The 14,508-nt window shown below is 44.5% G+C and overlaps 1 long non-coding RNA gene and 2 other non-coding genes across 3 annotated transcripts; 2 read left to right on the top strand and 1 right to left on the bottom strand.

Moving 5' to 3' along the window:
• Nucleotides 1-5,873: 5,873 nt before the first annotated feature.
• LOC143161701 (uncharacterized) lies at nt 5,874-7,286 on the top strand. The gene is made up of 3 exons (XR_012995577.1): nt 5,874-6,005; nt 6,420-6,535; nt 7,249-7,286. It is a non-coding gene; the product is annotated as an uncharacterized LOC143161701 (long non-coding RNA).
• Nucleotides 7,287-7,354: 68 nt separating this feature from the next.
• On the top strand, nt 7,355-7,425 carry TRNAG-GCC (transfer RNA glycine (anticodon GCC)). Its single transcript has one exon. It is a non-coding gene; the product is annotated as a tRNA-Gly (tRNA).
• A 225-nt stretch (nt 7,426-7,650) lies between these two features.
• Nucleotides 7,651-7,722, bottom strand: TRNAA-CGC (transfer RNA alanine (anticodon CGC)). The gene has a single exon. It is a non-coding gene; the product is annotated as a tRNA-Ala (tRNA).
• Nucleotides 7,723-14,508: the final 6,786 nt, after the last annotated feature.

The raw sequence follows: 14,508 nt of genomic DNA, 5'->3' as shown, positions 1-14,508 counted from the left end.
TCCTTGTTCCCATGTTCCAGGCTCCTAGGGACACAGCTGACAAACATAGCTATGTTTTTTTGGGGAATCATCTAGAGATTTCTGCCTGTTGCTTCTTTTGCAGTGATAAAGCCAGACACACGTTAGTAATAAGCCAGGATCTTCCTCCCCCTCCAAAACTCATTGCTGAACTTTTGGCTGCGCTTTTCCCCGCAAATTTATGTTTTTAGTGCACTGCAGTTTGGTTCCACAGGTGTTTGGGATCTCCTTTTCCATGCTGGACCAAAACGTGAGCTGACCTAGTGACTATTTACACCCGTAAGCCCGTCACGAGTCTGTCTTTGCTCATACACTGCCTCTATGAGTTGCCTGATGCAGTCGGTGTCACACATGCAGGGCCCCTACGCACCCAATGCACTGTACTGTCCGTGGTTCCCTGCTTTCCAGGCGTACAGGGATCAGCTGCGTCTAACTGAGGCTTTACAGGCAGCATGAGACGTGTTTGCTATTAAGCACAGAAAAACAACCCGCTGCTGCCGTGAAGGATGGGGCACATCTCCCTCCCACAGTGTCCTTCAGGCACGCTCCAGTCTCCCGTCAGCCAGCTAAATGTCAGCAACAGGTCCTATCTGAGGAGGCCATAGGAACCTAATCCCTCCCTCTTGGGTCAGATATAACCAGATGAGCTAAATTGGAAGCTGCAATAATAATGTATGGCTATCAACTCTCTAGGTGGCATTTAAAGTCAGTAAACAACTGCAAGGGTTGGATTTCAGAAGTTTTGCAAAGTAAGTGATACTCAGGCCACCAATGCTGGAAGCAGTTTTTGTCCCAGACACACTAGGAGACATGGTAGTGCTCTTAAAAGGAAATAAGATCTCGAGTGGCAGCTGGAATTAGTACACTCCATAGATAGTCAGGATTAGAATCCACAGGAATACCTCAGCTGGACAGAAAGAATGGAAAATGAAAGAAAAAGCCCCAGAAGTGGATTCATTGCTTTTTGGGGGTATGATTTGGGGCTTTTTTTTGGAGAGAGAGTGTGAGAAAGGAAGAAGAATAATGGGCTAGGAAAAAAAGGATTGAAATGCAATTTGTGGTGAATAATTTCAGGATGATGCAACACACACAAGTTCTAGATGTGAATACCTACTCCATATATGTGTTCTGACGTGGCACTAAATGTTGCCGTTTCGTCCATCTCTAACAAATATTCTAAGCACCGTCACAAATTTGTTAGAACTGGGAAAATATCCTACCTTCCCACCCCTCAAGGTTGTTGTCTACCCAGATGTGGCTGCATTGTCAGTATCAATTTATGATAATTTTTGATTGATTCAAAACAAGGCAGTATATGAGTGTAAAATGTGTCTACATCCAGTTTCCAAGTGAACGTATTCTGCACCCCAGCACTTCTGTGTCTCATGAACTCTTCCAAACCAGCAAAATCTTAAAGGGGGTAGAAAATGACAGCGCTGTACTACTCTTCTCATAAAAGGGAAATCCAAGAATGAGTGAAAAGTTTTATAAGGATCACATCTACCTAGGAATCTCCCTTTCCAGGAGAGGTTATCCACACGTTCACGGTGCAGCTACCAACAAACGAGGGATGGGCTGTTCTTTCCTGACTTGATTAGGCTTCTTTTTAACTAAAGCTGTCTTTTTATCTTAGTTACTTTTCAACTGTGTTTTTATCTTAGTTACTGGTTGGTAAAGATTGGTCTTCTTAAGTTTGAATAGTGAAAGATTTTTACAAGGTTAAGCAAAAAAATGAGATGCCTTAAAGTATCACAAAATCCATCCCTCTTGAGTCTGTTTTTTATTTAATGTCTAGATGAAAATATTACCTTCTGAGTCTCCGTGTGCGTGGCTTCGTCCCTGGGACACCTGCCAAGACAAGAATTTTAGATGCCCGAAATCATGTGCTCAGTAGGTGTAAATTGTGTTCAGGGAGAGTTCACCTTTTGTCCTTAACCCCAGAGGCAGTTTCTCTTCATTAGCAAGGGAAGATGGAGAAAAAGATTATCATCATTTCCTGACTGCATGCCAAAGTTATGTATCATAAGAAGAAAATCTGTTCCTATGTTCACAAATATGTTTTCTCCTAATCTGTCTTCAGGAAAATGTCTTTGTGAGGAGCAAGGGGTAATAATAATCGCAGGGGAGTTGAAAGGAAGTGACAGAAACAGAAGCAGAATTTGTCTACGGAGATTTTTCCAAGCAGGATCCATGGTAGGTCCTCCCATTGGAAAATAAAAGTACTTAGTCATAGCTATGATTAAACATTTAAAAGTGTTCCCATCTCTGGCTGCTGGTATCAGGTATCATTCGGAAATACAACTGTATTGCTTCATATCAGATACTCAGTCTACCAGCTGGCCCAGGCTGTATTGCTAGCGTTTAAACATTTTCCCCCTACACTGCAACAGATAAAAACATCCACTGTGTGTGTGTATCTGAAAAGAGAAAGTGGCTCATTCTGTTAAAACTAAAGTGATGTGTTAGCATCATAATTATGTCTTATTGTTCGCTGTTATATAAAGATAACACATCAGGGCTGAGTCACAGAAACAAATGCAAAAATTGCAGTTTTAAAAGAATGAGGTCACAGGTCACATTATTTGTTGCAGAACAAACACAATAATTAATTGGCCTCTCCCTGCAATGGTAGCACAGGCAGTTTAATGACAGGAGAGCCAGGCAATGGAAAGAAGCGATGTGGAGTATTTTTCTGGGGCAAACAGCTGAGCTGGGTCTAATAGAGAACACGAATTTCATTGGTAGAGAGAGAGAAAAGAAAGACAGTATCTTTCAGAAAGCAAGACTGCTTGGACTATTCAAGAGTATTTATCTTCTGTTGTTTAAAGATCTTTGTTGTGGCAGGAAATATGAAAAAAATCTTTTAAATTTATTTTCTCTTATGTGTGCCAAAGTGAGAGATTATATTCAGAAAATGGAACGCAAAAGGCTTTTTGGAATTTGTGCTGTATTATTTTTTTTCTCTCAGACAATGACAGACCAAAATCAGCCCCAGTGAATATACACATCTGCTTTTTATCCAGATATTTCCTCCATTGAATTGATTAGGGGAAATCTTAGAAAACCCATTCAAAGACACATACAATCACTTTGAAAGCCCTAGCCTAATATTCCAGTACGTCATGCATAAATACAGGACTTGAGTCTCGTTTGCTTCCAATGCCCGTTTCACTAGCGTTGCTTGCCTGATGGCTTTCGTTTGTGACCATTTGAATGGTATCTGGGACAAACATTTTCGGGGTGTCCACAGGTTTATAAGGAACTTATGCAGACCGCTAGCAACATAATCAATAGCTGTGTTGGGAAAAGTTATTTTAAATAACCACATATATCATTGTCAATTTGGGTTCGGTGACCTTTTGTAATCCAGAACTGTTCAGTTGAAAACAAAGGGATGTAGGAAAATCCGTAAGTTTCCACTTTGCTGGTATCTGAAACAAATCGACATTACTGGATGTAAATGACTTCTCTCGGTGTCTGAAGCTTGTGGATCGGATACAACGTCCTCGGCTTCCTCTTAGCACTATTTTTGACCGCGCCAGCCATCCTGCAGCTTCCCCAGAATTTAAGATTATACCTTTTCATCTACAGAAATATTTTTCCCTGCAGATTTAAATAATTAATTGGGACGTGCCTAGTGGGTCTTGAGATAAACTTAAAAGAGGCAGCAGATATGTGTGACCAAGTGACCTTTTGCTGTCCTGCTCGTCCCTGCGCTCTCACTGTGCTCAAAGGGACGCTGTCAAAATTGCTAGGCCTTAAAACTTTAACCTGCACTGACAAGTTGTTCTACATTATAAGTCTTACCTGAAAGATTACCACGATTGTTTTGTTTGTTTTGTTTCAACAATCTTTGCTGAAGGCTCCACAATATATATTCATTTGTCCTTTTGGGTAGGTGGATATTTTTAAATGCCCAGCTTATTCTGTGACCTGTTAAAATCAAGTTGATGTGCGTGTACTCCACTCAGTGGAGAACTCACCAGGGATGGCACAAATTTTCTGTGCTCTGGAAGCAGAGACAAGAGCACGCTTTGGAAGCCTTTACTGAACAGGCTTTTAGAAGCCATTTTGAAAGGCCTGCAGTTGTCCTTCATTATTTTGGGGGCCAGTAAGAAGTCTTGACTGGACTTTCCTGGTAATATTAAGTATTAGGTATGCCTTAGTTAAACATGAGAAACTGATGACCAGGCAGTTGGTTCTCACAAAGAGGTATGTTATATTTCAGGTCGGTCTGAATTACTCCCGAGGCATTATTTCTGACACGATCTCCATTTAATACCGCTCCACATGAAGAGCTGAATCGGAGCAAACGGTACAGGTACATTTGTGGCATCACACTTTCTCTTTTTTGTATACCAATAGAGGGATTGATGGAACACCAGTTTTAAAGTGGGTGGCTGCACCGCCACAATTGTATCACGTGGCACGGGAACGTGTGGCGATACCAGCTGGCGAGGAGGGAATGGGTGATATCCACTTACCCCACCCCAGGTAACCCACACCTGCAGTTTTAAGCTTGATTTGAGCTGTTTTACCGCTGCCTATCTATCAATCCCTACCTTGTTCCTATTGCAGCTGCACCAGCTGAACTTGGGATGTTTGAGGCTACAAGTGCCCCTGAGCTACAGCGTCCTCCTCAGAAGAATGCAGCAGAGTCGGCAGCAGCACCTGGAGCTCCTTGGTTCTGCTCTGCAGCAGCAGAGCTCCATGGGAAGACGCTGTTGTCAAGCCTTAGCCAGAAGCATCAAGATCAGAGTCCCTTTAAAGGTGACCCGGAATGGAAAAATATGTATTTGTCCCCTTCTGGGGGATGAAAAGGCCTAAGAAAATCCTTTCCCTTCTTCCTGTAACAAGTTTTGCCTTCCTTGTTTCTGGTGAAGGTCTATGGCGTCTCCTTAGCTGCTGGAAAGATTTTTTAACTCACCGAAGGAGGTGATGTCCTGAGTCTCTGACAAGATAATCCTTCTCACCCGTTCATCAGATATTGGATAGAAACGTACAAAAGTACATTTTAAGCAATCTCACTAAAAGTAGTTCCCTAGATCCTATAACCTTCTTATATGAAGTTGGATTCTTGATGCCATTCAAGTAATCTACTGAACTTCTAAAATTATGTATGTTTTATGGATGACAGCTGGAGACACATTTATTTTTATGAAGTATTTGTACTTAAATTTTGTTTAGGACAGTAATTTCACAGAATGTTCCTGTACTGTTCTGCTAGCCTTACACAGAATATCCTTCTGCACTGAGGTTTCGCAGGGAGCGTTCTCCCAACCGTTGTGATGATTAAGACAATGAACTCCTAAGGACTCCTTGTCTCACTGGAGTAGGATGCAGATTCTTAATCAGCTGAACCAATCCTATAAAATTTTCACCAGTTCTGCAACTCCGGACCACCATTTGCTAATACTGTAGGTCTCGATTCTCTCCTTCATTCAGCATTCTCCTACATCCAGTCATTTTTAAAGGGAAGGCAAGTATGAGCCTGTGTCATGCAGCTTGAAAAAGGTTTTCTGGAGCATGTTCTGGAGCAACGTTTGAGCTCCAGTGAGGCATGTGAGTTGCCAAACTCCTCTTGATTTACAGAGTGCTCTGTAGTACGTCAGCCAACACCCACAGATATTCTGAGCAGATGCAAAACATGATCTAATGGACATGGGAAACTGTTCTCTAAATTATTAACTATGAGTGCGAGAACGGGTTTCATTTCTGCTCTGGGAACGAGATGGGCTTGCTAATAGTGCAAAGTTTGTTACTGTGGCGATCCTCTGTAAAATGATTCTCTAACGAGCGGCAGCTCCACAGAAACACAGCCTGTTCTGTTAATCACCCTGATCTGCCCAGGAGAACCAGCCCAAGGACTCTTCTCTCTTACGGAGCGCTGCTGGTTCCCACACAGCTGTGCACAGACGTTGCCGGATCCGTCCACCCGCCAGCCATCCCCTGCCTCGCAGCGTCTCCGCTACCAGAAGTGAAAGGGGGTGAGAGAATAAAAGTAGGGGGGGAAACTAGTTGGTCAACAATTGCTATTTACCTCAGCATGGCTAACTTTCAGATATATTAAAATAGAGAATTAGAGTCTTCTCAATATGAATATTTTTTGCCTAACTGCTTTGGGATTTCTGGTCCTGTGCTTGTCTGGGAAAACAGTTTTTCAAGGCTGACTGATGCAATTATAAGCAATAGCCTAAATAATAGTTATTACTTAGAAGTATTTACTATGTTACTTTCTGACGGTGGAAATAAGAAGTTGCAATTAAGCTTAGGGGAAAGGGAACTGTGATGGCGTTGTTACTGGTCTGCATTGTTCCTCTGGGCCGGGGGTGACTGGGAAATACGGTCGCCTGGTATCCCACTGGCTGACGAGCAAACTGTGGTCTTGACTTTCTTTCCAGATTCACTGAGAACACAAGTTTCGCTCAGCTTCTGCTTTATGCGTGCAGAAAAAAAGTCACCCTCTCGATGAGCTGAACGTGCCGTTGGGAGCAGTTGGGCAATAGCTGCAGGACGGGTAAGCAGAGGACTGTCTATCGGGAAGTTTACATTCTGGTGACAATATATGTTCACACAGGAAATTGGAACATTATCTGTTCGTTGAAGAAGAGAACACCTGCTCACTACCTTTCATGAGATGGTTGGTGGTAGGTGTTCATCCTGTCTGGAGGGTATTCTTAAGCGCAGCTATTCCCCTCGTACATACAGCTCCACGTTCTCTTGACGCGAACGCTTGATGCTGCTTTTCCTTGAACTCTGGCTCCTGCGTGGCAGTTCTTGGGAGCGTGTCCAAGACAAACTAAATCTCAAGACCGTACATAATTTATATTAGAACATGGCACCATTACATCACAGTGCAAGCAATGGTGTTCTGTTGATATCACTACGCAAAGTTACATTGTACGGAAATGTCGGGATCCATAGCACTACATCAATTGACAAAACAGAGACGTAAGTTCGGACATTGTACCGTGATGATTCCTGTATTAGTAGATCCTGTGAGCCTCTAAGCCCTTCACTGGGGGCCTCCTCTGGCAAAGTCCTTCCAGTACAGAAAAGGAAGAAAAATACACCTTTTGTAACTTGGTCTGAAAGCTTTTAAATCTAAAGGATGATGGGTATATTATACAATTTTCTAGGGTTTTTTTATCCTTTAGAGGAAAAATGTATACAGGCATTGCAAACTGTCTGAAAACTTTTTTTTTTTTTTTCCTGGAAATAACGGCTCAGAACTGACTGTGAACATGGAACTGAATGAAGGAGAAGGAGAAGGTAAAAAACCACATACTCGGTGAGCTGTTCGAGGAAGGAGCCGGCAGCACACCCTTCGGAGCGCGCATTGGTGGTTCAGTGGTAGAATTCTCGCCTGCCACGCGGGAGGCCCGGGTTCGATTCCCGGCCAATGCAATTCTCGCTTTTTCGCCCCCCCCTCGGCGGGAAACCCGTCGCGTTTTCGGGCCGCAGCACCTCCACCGCCCTTTTGCTTTCCCCGCGCGGTTCCCGAGCAGGAAGAAGCGGCGCCGCGGGGGTGTAAAACGCGTCGTGCCGGCGGCGCGGCGCGCTGCTGGCGGCGGCCTGTCCCCGCGGTCAACGGGCCGGGGCGGGCCGGAAAAAAAGGAAAAGAAGAGCCGCTGGAGATGCCGGGGATTGAACCCGGGACCTCACACATGCGAAGCGCGCGCTCTACCACTGAGCTACATCCCCGGCTGGCCAAACCCTCCGCCGGGCGCTATCAGAGGACGGGCCGGGCCCGACGCCTCCGCCGGGCCGGGCGGGCTGATGCCGGTGCCGCCCGCCGCCCCCCGGTCGCGTTCCCGCTCCCCACGTAACTCCCTCTGGCGTTTCGGGCGCGGCCCCGGCGGCCGCGGGGCTCCCGCGGGACGGAGCGCCCAGCTGGCGCGGTCCCGGCACCGCGTTTGGCCCGTGAGCGTGGAATGACGACACCGGCCGCGCTTCCACCCGAGCGGAGCTGACGCCGGGAGCAGCAGGAGCCCCGTCTTCGGTCGAGGGGGGAGCATCAACAGGAAAAGGCCCTTCCTCTCCCCGCAGGCTGATTTTTAAAGTCTGCTTCTCCTTCTCTCTCTGCATCGCGGTGCCTAGAACAGTTCCGAGCTCCTCGGCGCCTGAACCCCAAATCCCGTTTGGGAATCCCCAGCCCGTTTCACAGGAGCCGGGAGCGCGCGCACCGTGCGGAGGGAAGAGCCCGAGGGCCTGCCTAAAATGCCTTCGCCCCGTCTGCACCAGCCCGCGCCTCGTGCTGCTGGTGGGTCAGAGAGCGCGGGCAGGGTGCAGGCAGGGTGCAGGCAGGGTGCAGGCAGGGCAGCGTGCCCCATGACCCCCGGAACGCTCGTCCCCAGGGCGCTGGGGTTTTGCACAGAGCCTGCGGCCAGAGCCTGCGCCCTGGGAAAGACACGCACCCCATGGGGGAGAGCCGCCATCACCCCCCGGAAAGAGGCCCTGGGTGTCTGGTGGAAGCGCCTTGCGGCCGCAGAAATTGGAGCGGCGTGGGGGCTGGAGCGGCCCTGCAGTGCGAAGGGACAGCAGAGCAAGGCGGCGGGAGTGTGGGGCGCATGGGCCCCTTCTCCTGCGAGGGCTCGGGCGAGGTGGCTGCCCCATCCACCAAAGCCTCGCGCCGGGGAAGCTGGGGGTGCCCGGTCATTGGGATCCTTTAACTTCACGGGTTTTTTCCTCAAAGAATTCAAGGCTTACAATCAAAATACTCTGTTGTTTCTTTTAGAATGGATTTTAACCAACTCCTTTTTCCTACCCATAAAAATAGGCAATGATTCCTCGTATTAACGCACACATCTTCTTCAGTACATCTGCTTTAATCTCAGATTTTTCCCAACAAATCTAAGCTTCTAAGTTGTCAAGTAAGAGATTACTTATCATGACATAAAATGCACCTCTTCTAGGATATTTTTCCTATCTAAATATGGACTTGGCAGGTTTAGAGCCCTAAAGAAAAGAACCATACTAAAAGAAAAAGAACCCAACTGGGTTCCTTTGGCAGCATATTCCCAGCAAAACCAGCAACTTCCATTAGCTTTAGTGGGAACTACCTGGTCCCGCTCTTCGTTCAGGTTTATTTTCAGAATCTAAGCACCACCTCCATGACGTGTGCTCTTCTCCCCTCAATATGCATCTATGCTATAGCACATAATACTATAGTGCATTCAATTTATACTATTGTAGGAAGCTGCCGCAAGCAGCCGTACCCGTTTCACAGAGCCTGAGACGAGGAGGGCCCTTCGCCACCGAGCGCGGTTCCTGCAGTGTGCCCCATTTTGACATTCATAACCTCAGCGACTCACGTTCTTCCATCCTGTCAGAAAGCAGCATTTAACAGCTTGACTTTCTTCAAAACAGATTTTAGGAAGCAGCTTTCTAGGAGTTACTGAATTTGATTTTCATAATTAACACAACATACAAAGTGTTTGATTTGTCTGTTAACGCAAAGCAGAGAATAGCAGTGGCTCCTAACAAGGCTGAGCCAAGGGTGCAGAGCAGGTTAATACCGACCACTGCAATAAAAACAGAAAGCAATTTAAAACCTTCTCTTCAGGTTTTTCTCCTTTTGTTTACCTTTCTGTAGACTTCAGAATAGTAGAAAATGAATAATACAGATATTACTATGCCGTTATGGATTTCTCAGCTGTGATGGACAGTCAGTCCAATTGTGAAACTTCCCATTTGGGAAGCGGATCAAGGCAGAGCACATTCAAGCTGCTGAGAAGAGCAGCTACAGATCCAAAGCATATCAGCAAGTATGTAATTACTGTCCATGTGGAACCAATACAAGAGCTTACGTGCTGCCTATATTAAAGTGAAACAATGCTTCTATTGCAGCTAGATCTAAAGACCCTCTAGACCACCACCTACCAAATACAGAATAAACTGAATTATTCAGGCAAGACTCAACATGTGGATGCTACGGGAGAAAACAAGACGCCCTACACTGAGCTGTAAAGTAAACCAAAATGACCCATAGATGGCTATAAATCTACTCGGTGGTAAGCCCAAGCCTACCAGAACTGCGTGTTCTTAAAACTTCAGGAGGCAGAAATGGAAGCCTGTTGCTGCCGTAGCAGCGATACAGCTCCCAGCGCCGCCACATGCTCATCTCATGATCCTTCCGACTATCGCCCACAGCGCTGGTCTTGCCCAGATGTCTGGAGGCAGCCCCTGGTTCCAGGAAACACTTTGTCATCTTGTGCCGAGTAGTTTTTAATGCTGCTGGATGCCACGGCACAAGCTCGACATTCAGCTTTCTCAACAGCTCTCTCAGAGGACTACATTCGCCTCTTTGTGTTTGGGTTTCTGTGCTGACATCAGGGAAAAACAATGTCACTCTGTTATCTGGCAGCTCCTCCGCATTCCTTGGTGGGATTAACTCATTCCTGGTACCTTACAGGCGTTTCAGGGAGGCCTTCCTTGTCCCTGGGGACGGGGTTTTCATCAAACCTGCTCAAGTTTTTGCATTTTCCATCGATTCTCGTTAGATACATGCTTAAATTCACTCTGTATTTTCCACAGCAATTTTTCTCCAAGCTGATGGATTTCTGTAGTCCAGCCTGAAAAGAGTTTGGTTTCAAAGTTACCCAATGTACAGACTGCATCAGAATGATCACAGTAAAATTCGGAAGAGACAGGTAGGTTACTTCTGCATTTCTTTCTGGTACAGTTTCCTATCACTGCACTTGTTCCCAGGATTAAATGTTTGCACTCGAAATTCCTTCTTAAAATAAACACTTATTCAATAAAATACAGAAGCAGAGCATAGCAGTATAAAACAAACACGTGAAGAGCATTCGTTTCATTGATCCAGCTCAGCTGTACACATCCATTGCCTTGCACAATCGCAAACCTGCCTGGCCTGCACGAGGTCTCTGCTCCCTGCAGGAGCCGTCTTCCTTCTCTTTTTGACACTGCAACCCTCTGCGTACTGTTACAGGTCTTGACCAAGCGCTAGAGCCCGTGGCGATGGCATCGGCCATTTATAAATAAATAGCTGAAGTTATTTTTCTTCTATCATATGGTCATACCGTCCATTTGCTTGAAGTGTCCAAATGAGTCGGTGCAGAACATTCACGAATCTCTTACATTATTTCTACTTTATTTAGAGTTCCTGTCCTCCTTCAAAAAACATTCCTGCCGGAGACTAGGAAAACTGCAAAGTGACAAATTTCAGAGATTATGAACAACAGACTACTTATTTATGCCACTTACCAAACCATTTTAAATAATAAATGTATTAGAAAAAAAATGAGGACAGAGTTGTGATTTGCAAAGTTAAGCAACGAAAAAAATTGCCTATGTTACATTTACCAAATAGTTTTTACCTACTGCCACTAATCAGGGAATATAGTGCTCAGAATAACCATTAGGAAGTTCCACACGTATGTTAGACTGAGTTTGAATGAAGTTACAATCTTAAGTCCTCCAAATACAAATTGCTTTTTCTCCTATATTTTTACATCTTTGATTTTTATTGAATTAACTCCCTTGTTTGTTGTGGTGAAATGGAGGAACAAAGCAAGGAAGTCTTTCATTAGTTCCCAGTCATGCAAGGCGTACTACAAAGTCTAAGTGTTTAGCTGTTTTTTGTTGTTCCTGGTGAGAACATCGTAAGAACATCCCAAAAATACCGGTTACAAATCAGCCCAGAGTAAAGAATTATGAAAGTCGGAGTTAAAAAAGGAGATAAAAAGGCAGAAAACAGGTTTAAAGTACTGAACTGGGAGATTCATTAGGGTTGCAGACAGATAAGTAAATTATAGCCCTGCAGAAATTATTTGACTGGCAAATTAATTACACAATGTTACAATGGTTTTCTCAGCCAAATTTAGCCCTTAGGAAGCAGGTAGGAGTCTGCATGACTTAATAAAAGGAGCGTCTACTGGTCTTCAGCTTAATCAGAGATGAAAATTAACATTTCAGGATTTGAGGCAGGTAGGAGTTTTTTTGTAAAGCTCAGAAAGACAGAGTCTAGCACAATTATACAGGTTTACACAGATTACAAGGCTGTCCAGACAGTGGAATGCTCCTGCTTCCTTTACAGGCCTTTAATTTACAGACCGACCCGTGAAGGCAAGGTAGAAGCTGATTTGGAAACCAACATGGCAGTCTCATTAGGACAGATCATTCCACAGGACACTCTATATTTGTTTAGAGAATGCCTGATTTAAATACTCTGCAAAATATTTTACCCCAACCCTGCAAATGTGCACTGTTATTATTATGTCCTAAAGCGTTGACTTATTCTCTGACCCTTATTCCATGTTTGCAGTTCTCACTCTGTCCCCAGCATGCAGAAACATAATACATAAGAATTTTTTTTTTTTCAGTTTGCTTGCTAAGTATCATATTTTTAAGGAAGAGATATTATGAGCTCTCTCTTGGAACAAATGTTCTTTGTTCTTCCTGGAAAAGCTTTGGAAATACATATATCCCAATGGAAACACATCACCTTCTAGTGATAAGTATCACACGACATGCTCATTAACCCCGTCTGAACCACAATATCATTACAAATATTAAGTGAGATCTTTTCTGATTGCCTGAAATTACACAACAAGAAGGCAAGGCTCATACTCATCGTCTTAAATCAAGCATAACTCTTACTTCAAATTACTACAGAGCATTTCAGCTTCCAGTGCTCCGTTTTCTCCAGGGGAATCTCTTGCTTCTCTGTTCTTCAGGTTACATCTGGAATCCAAAACATAAATGTTTTTTCAGACAAAAGAAAGATGTAAATCTTTTGGAAATAAATAATTTTGAGATATTACAGGATGAGGTGTGTAGCCCTTTAAGCTTAGGATAAAAATGTGTACAACCAAACAGACCTGGAGGTCCTGGAGATATGGCCTCATATTAACAAGTGCTTTTTTGTACTTAATAATGATTTTTCATCGTTGCAGATTACAACAGCCAGCGATTTCTTCTATGTATAATGCTGACTTCTAGCATCACTGAAGGTTTGATTTCTGCTTGGACAAAACCAGTTAAGCCGAGTAAGGGTTTTCTGTCCCACATCCATTTGGTCTCTTCTTTCCTGAGGCAAGCTGCCTCAAGTGCGGCTGAAGAACCATGAAACTGTCCTTGGCCGTTCGGAGACCTTCCCTTGCATGGGTCTTAATTTTGTGCCATTAGCAGTTAAGTGGCCACGATTTGCTTTCCAACCCAACCCATACGCCAAGCGTGGTGCTAAATAGGTGGATTAGGAGCCGGAGAGGGGTGGCCCGTGCCCCCCCCCTCCAGCCGCTCACTTCTCTGTGCAAGGGGAATCCCAGGTGGGAGATCAGGTCACCCCAAACGTGCAGCTGCCAAATCGTTCTGCTGTCCCTGTTCATTTAAAAAAGCAAGGGGGCACAACTGCTAACCTTCCTCGTCCCCAAAAGTGCCCCCCGCCATGTCACAGCTCCTCGGCTGCTGTGGAGAGAGAGGCTCGGGGGATGCACGGTCTTCTCCAGAAACATGGGTCAACAGTCTCCTCCGAGAAACACGGGTCAACCCTCTCGTCCGAGAAGCACGGCGCTTTCATCGGTTTTACCAACACAGGCTGCCTTTATAACGTTCTTGGGAACCATTATTCCCTTTGCCTCCTCTGCAGATCAGGGCCCTGCTATACTCAGCATGCTCTCCCCTCAGAAATCATGAATATTCTCATGTAAAAACTATCTTTTTCCACTTTCCTGATCCATGTGGGAAAATGGACTTCTTTACCCAGACTCATAGAGAAAGAAAACCAAAATGAGGGCTACTACTAATAGCTTTTGCAAAAGATACAATTGGATTTAATTTTTGTTACTAGGCTAGTTTTGAGCTGATAGGAAACTGGAAGCCTTACATTTTATCTCATTTCAGTAATATTATAATTACTGAATTATAATAATAATTAATAATAATAATGTTAATTTTCATCATATAAAAATACCAGAACAACTGCTTTATTCCTCTGCACTAGTGCAAGTAGATTAACACAAATACTTTTGTGTTAACATCTAGAACACATCTAGAACACATCTATCACATCCTGTTGTGGTTCTGCTGCCAGGCAGCCGTATTACAGCAAATCAACCTAAAAATAACTGTGACAAAGCATCATACGCCGAAGGACAACAAGAATTTGTTGTTAATAAAAAACTGAGCAAAGTGAAAGTCTCACTGGCGATGGATGTCAGGAACACGAATAACTGAGAAACCCTCAGGGCAGGAGTTTATTGCTATCACTCAAGTGAACAAATTCCTGTAAGGGATATTCTACACAGAGTCTCAAGTTCATCTCGTGGGAGACAAACCAGTATATGTCGTGGTAACTCCTTCAGTGGATCTTGAAGTTCAACTTTCTATCCTGTAATGATGCTAAGACTGAGAAAGAAGAGATTACTTAGAACCAGAAAGCAGCAGCAACAGAAAAAAACCACAGAAAAACAGAAAACGGGGGGTGGGGTGGAGACTTTGTATTCAGTGAATAAGGAGTATTTTTCA

This window comes from Aptenodytes patagonicus, chromosome 6 (assembly GCF_965638725.1).
Source record: "Aptenodytes patagonicus chromosome 6, bAptPat1.pri.cur, whole genome shotgun sequence".
In the NCBI taxonomy this organism is placed as follows: Eukaryota; Metazoa; Chordata; class Aves; order Sphenisciformes; family Spheniscidae; genus Aptenodytes; species Aptenodytes patagonicus.
Note: the sequence above shows the minus strand (reverse complement) of the source record. Positions and strands in the feature narration are given on the sequence as shown.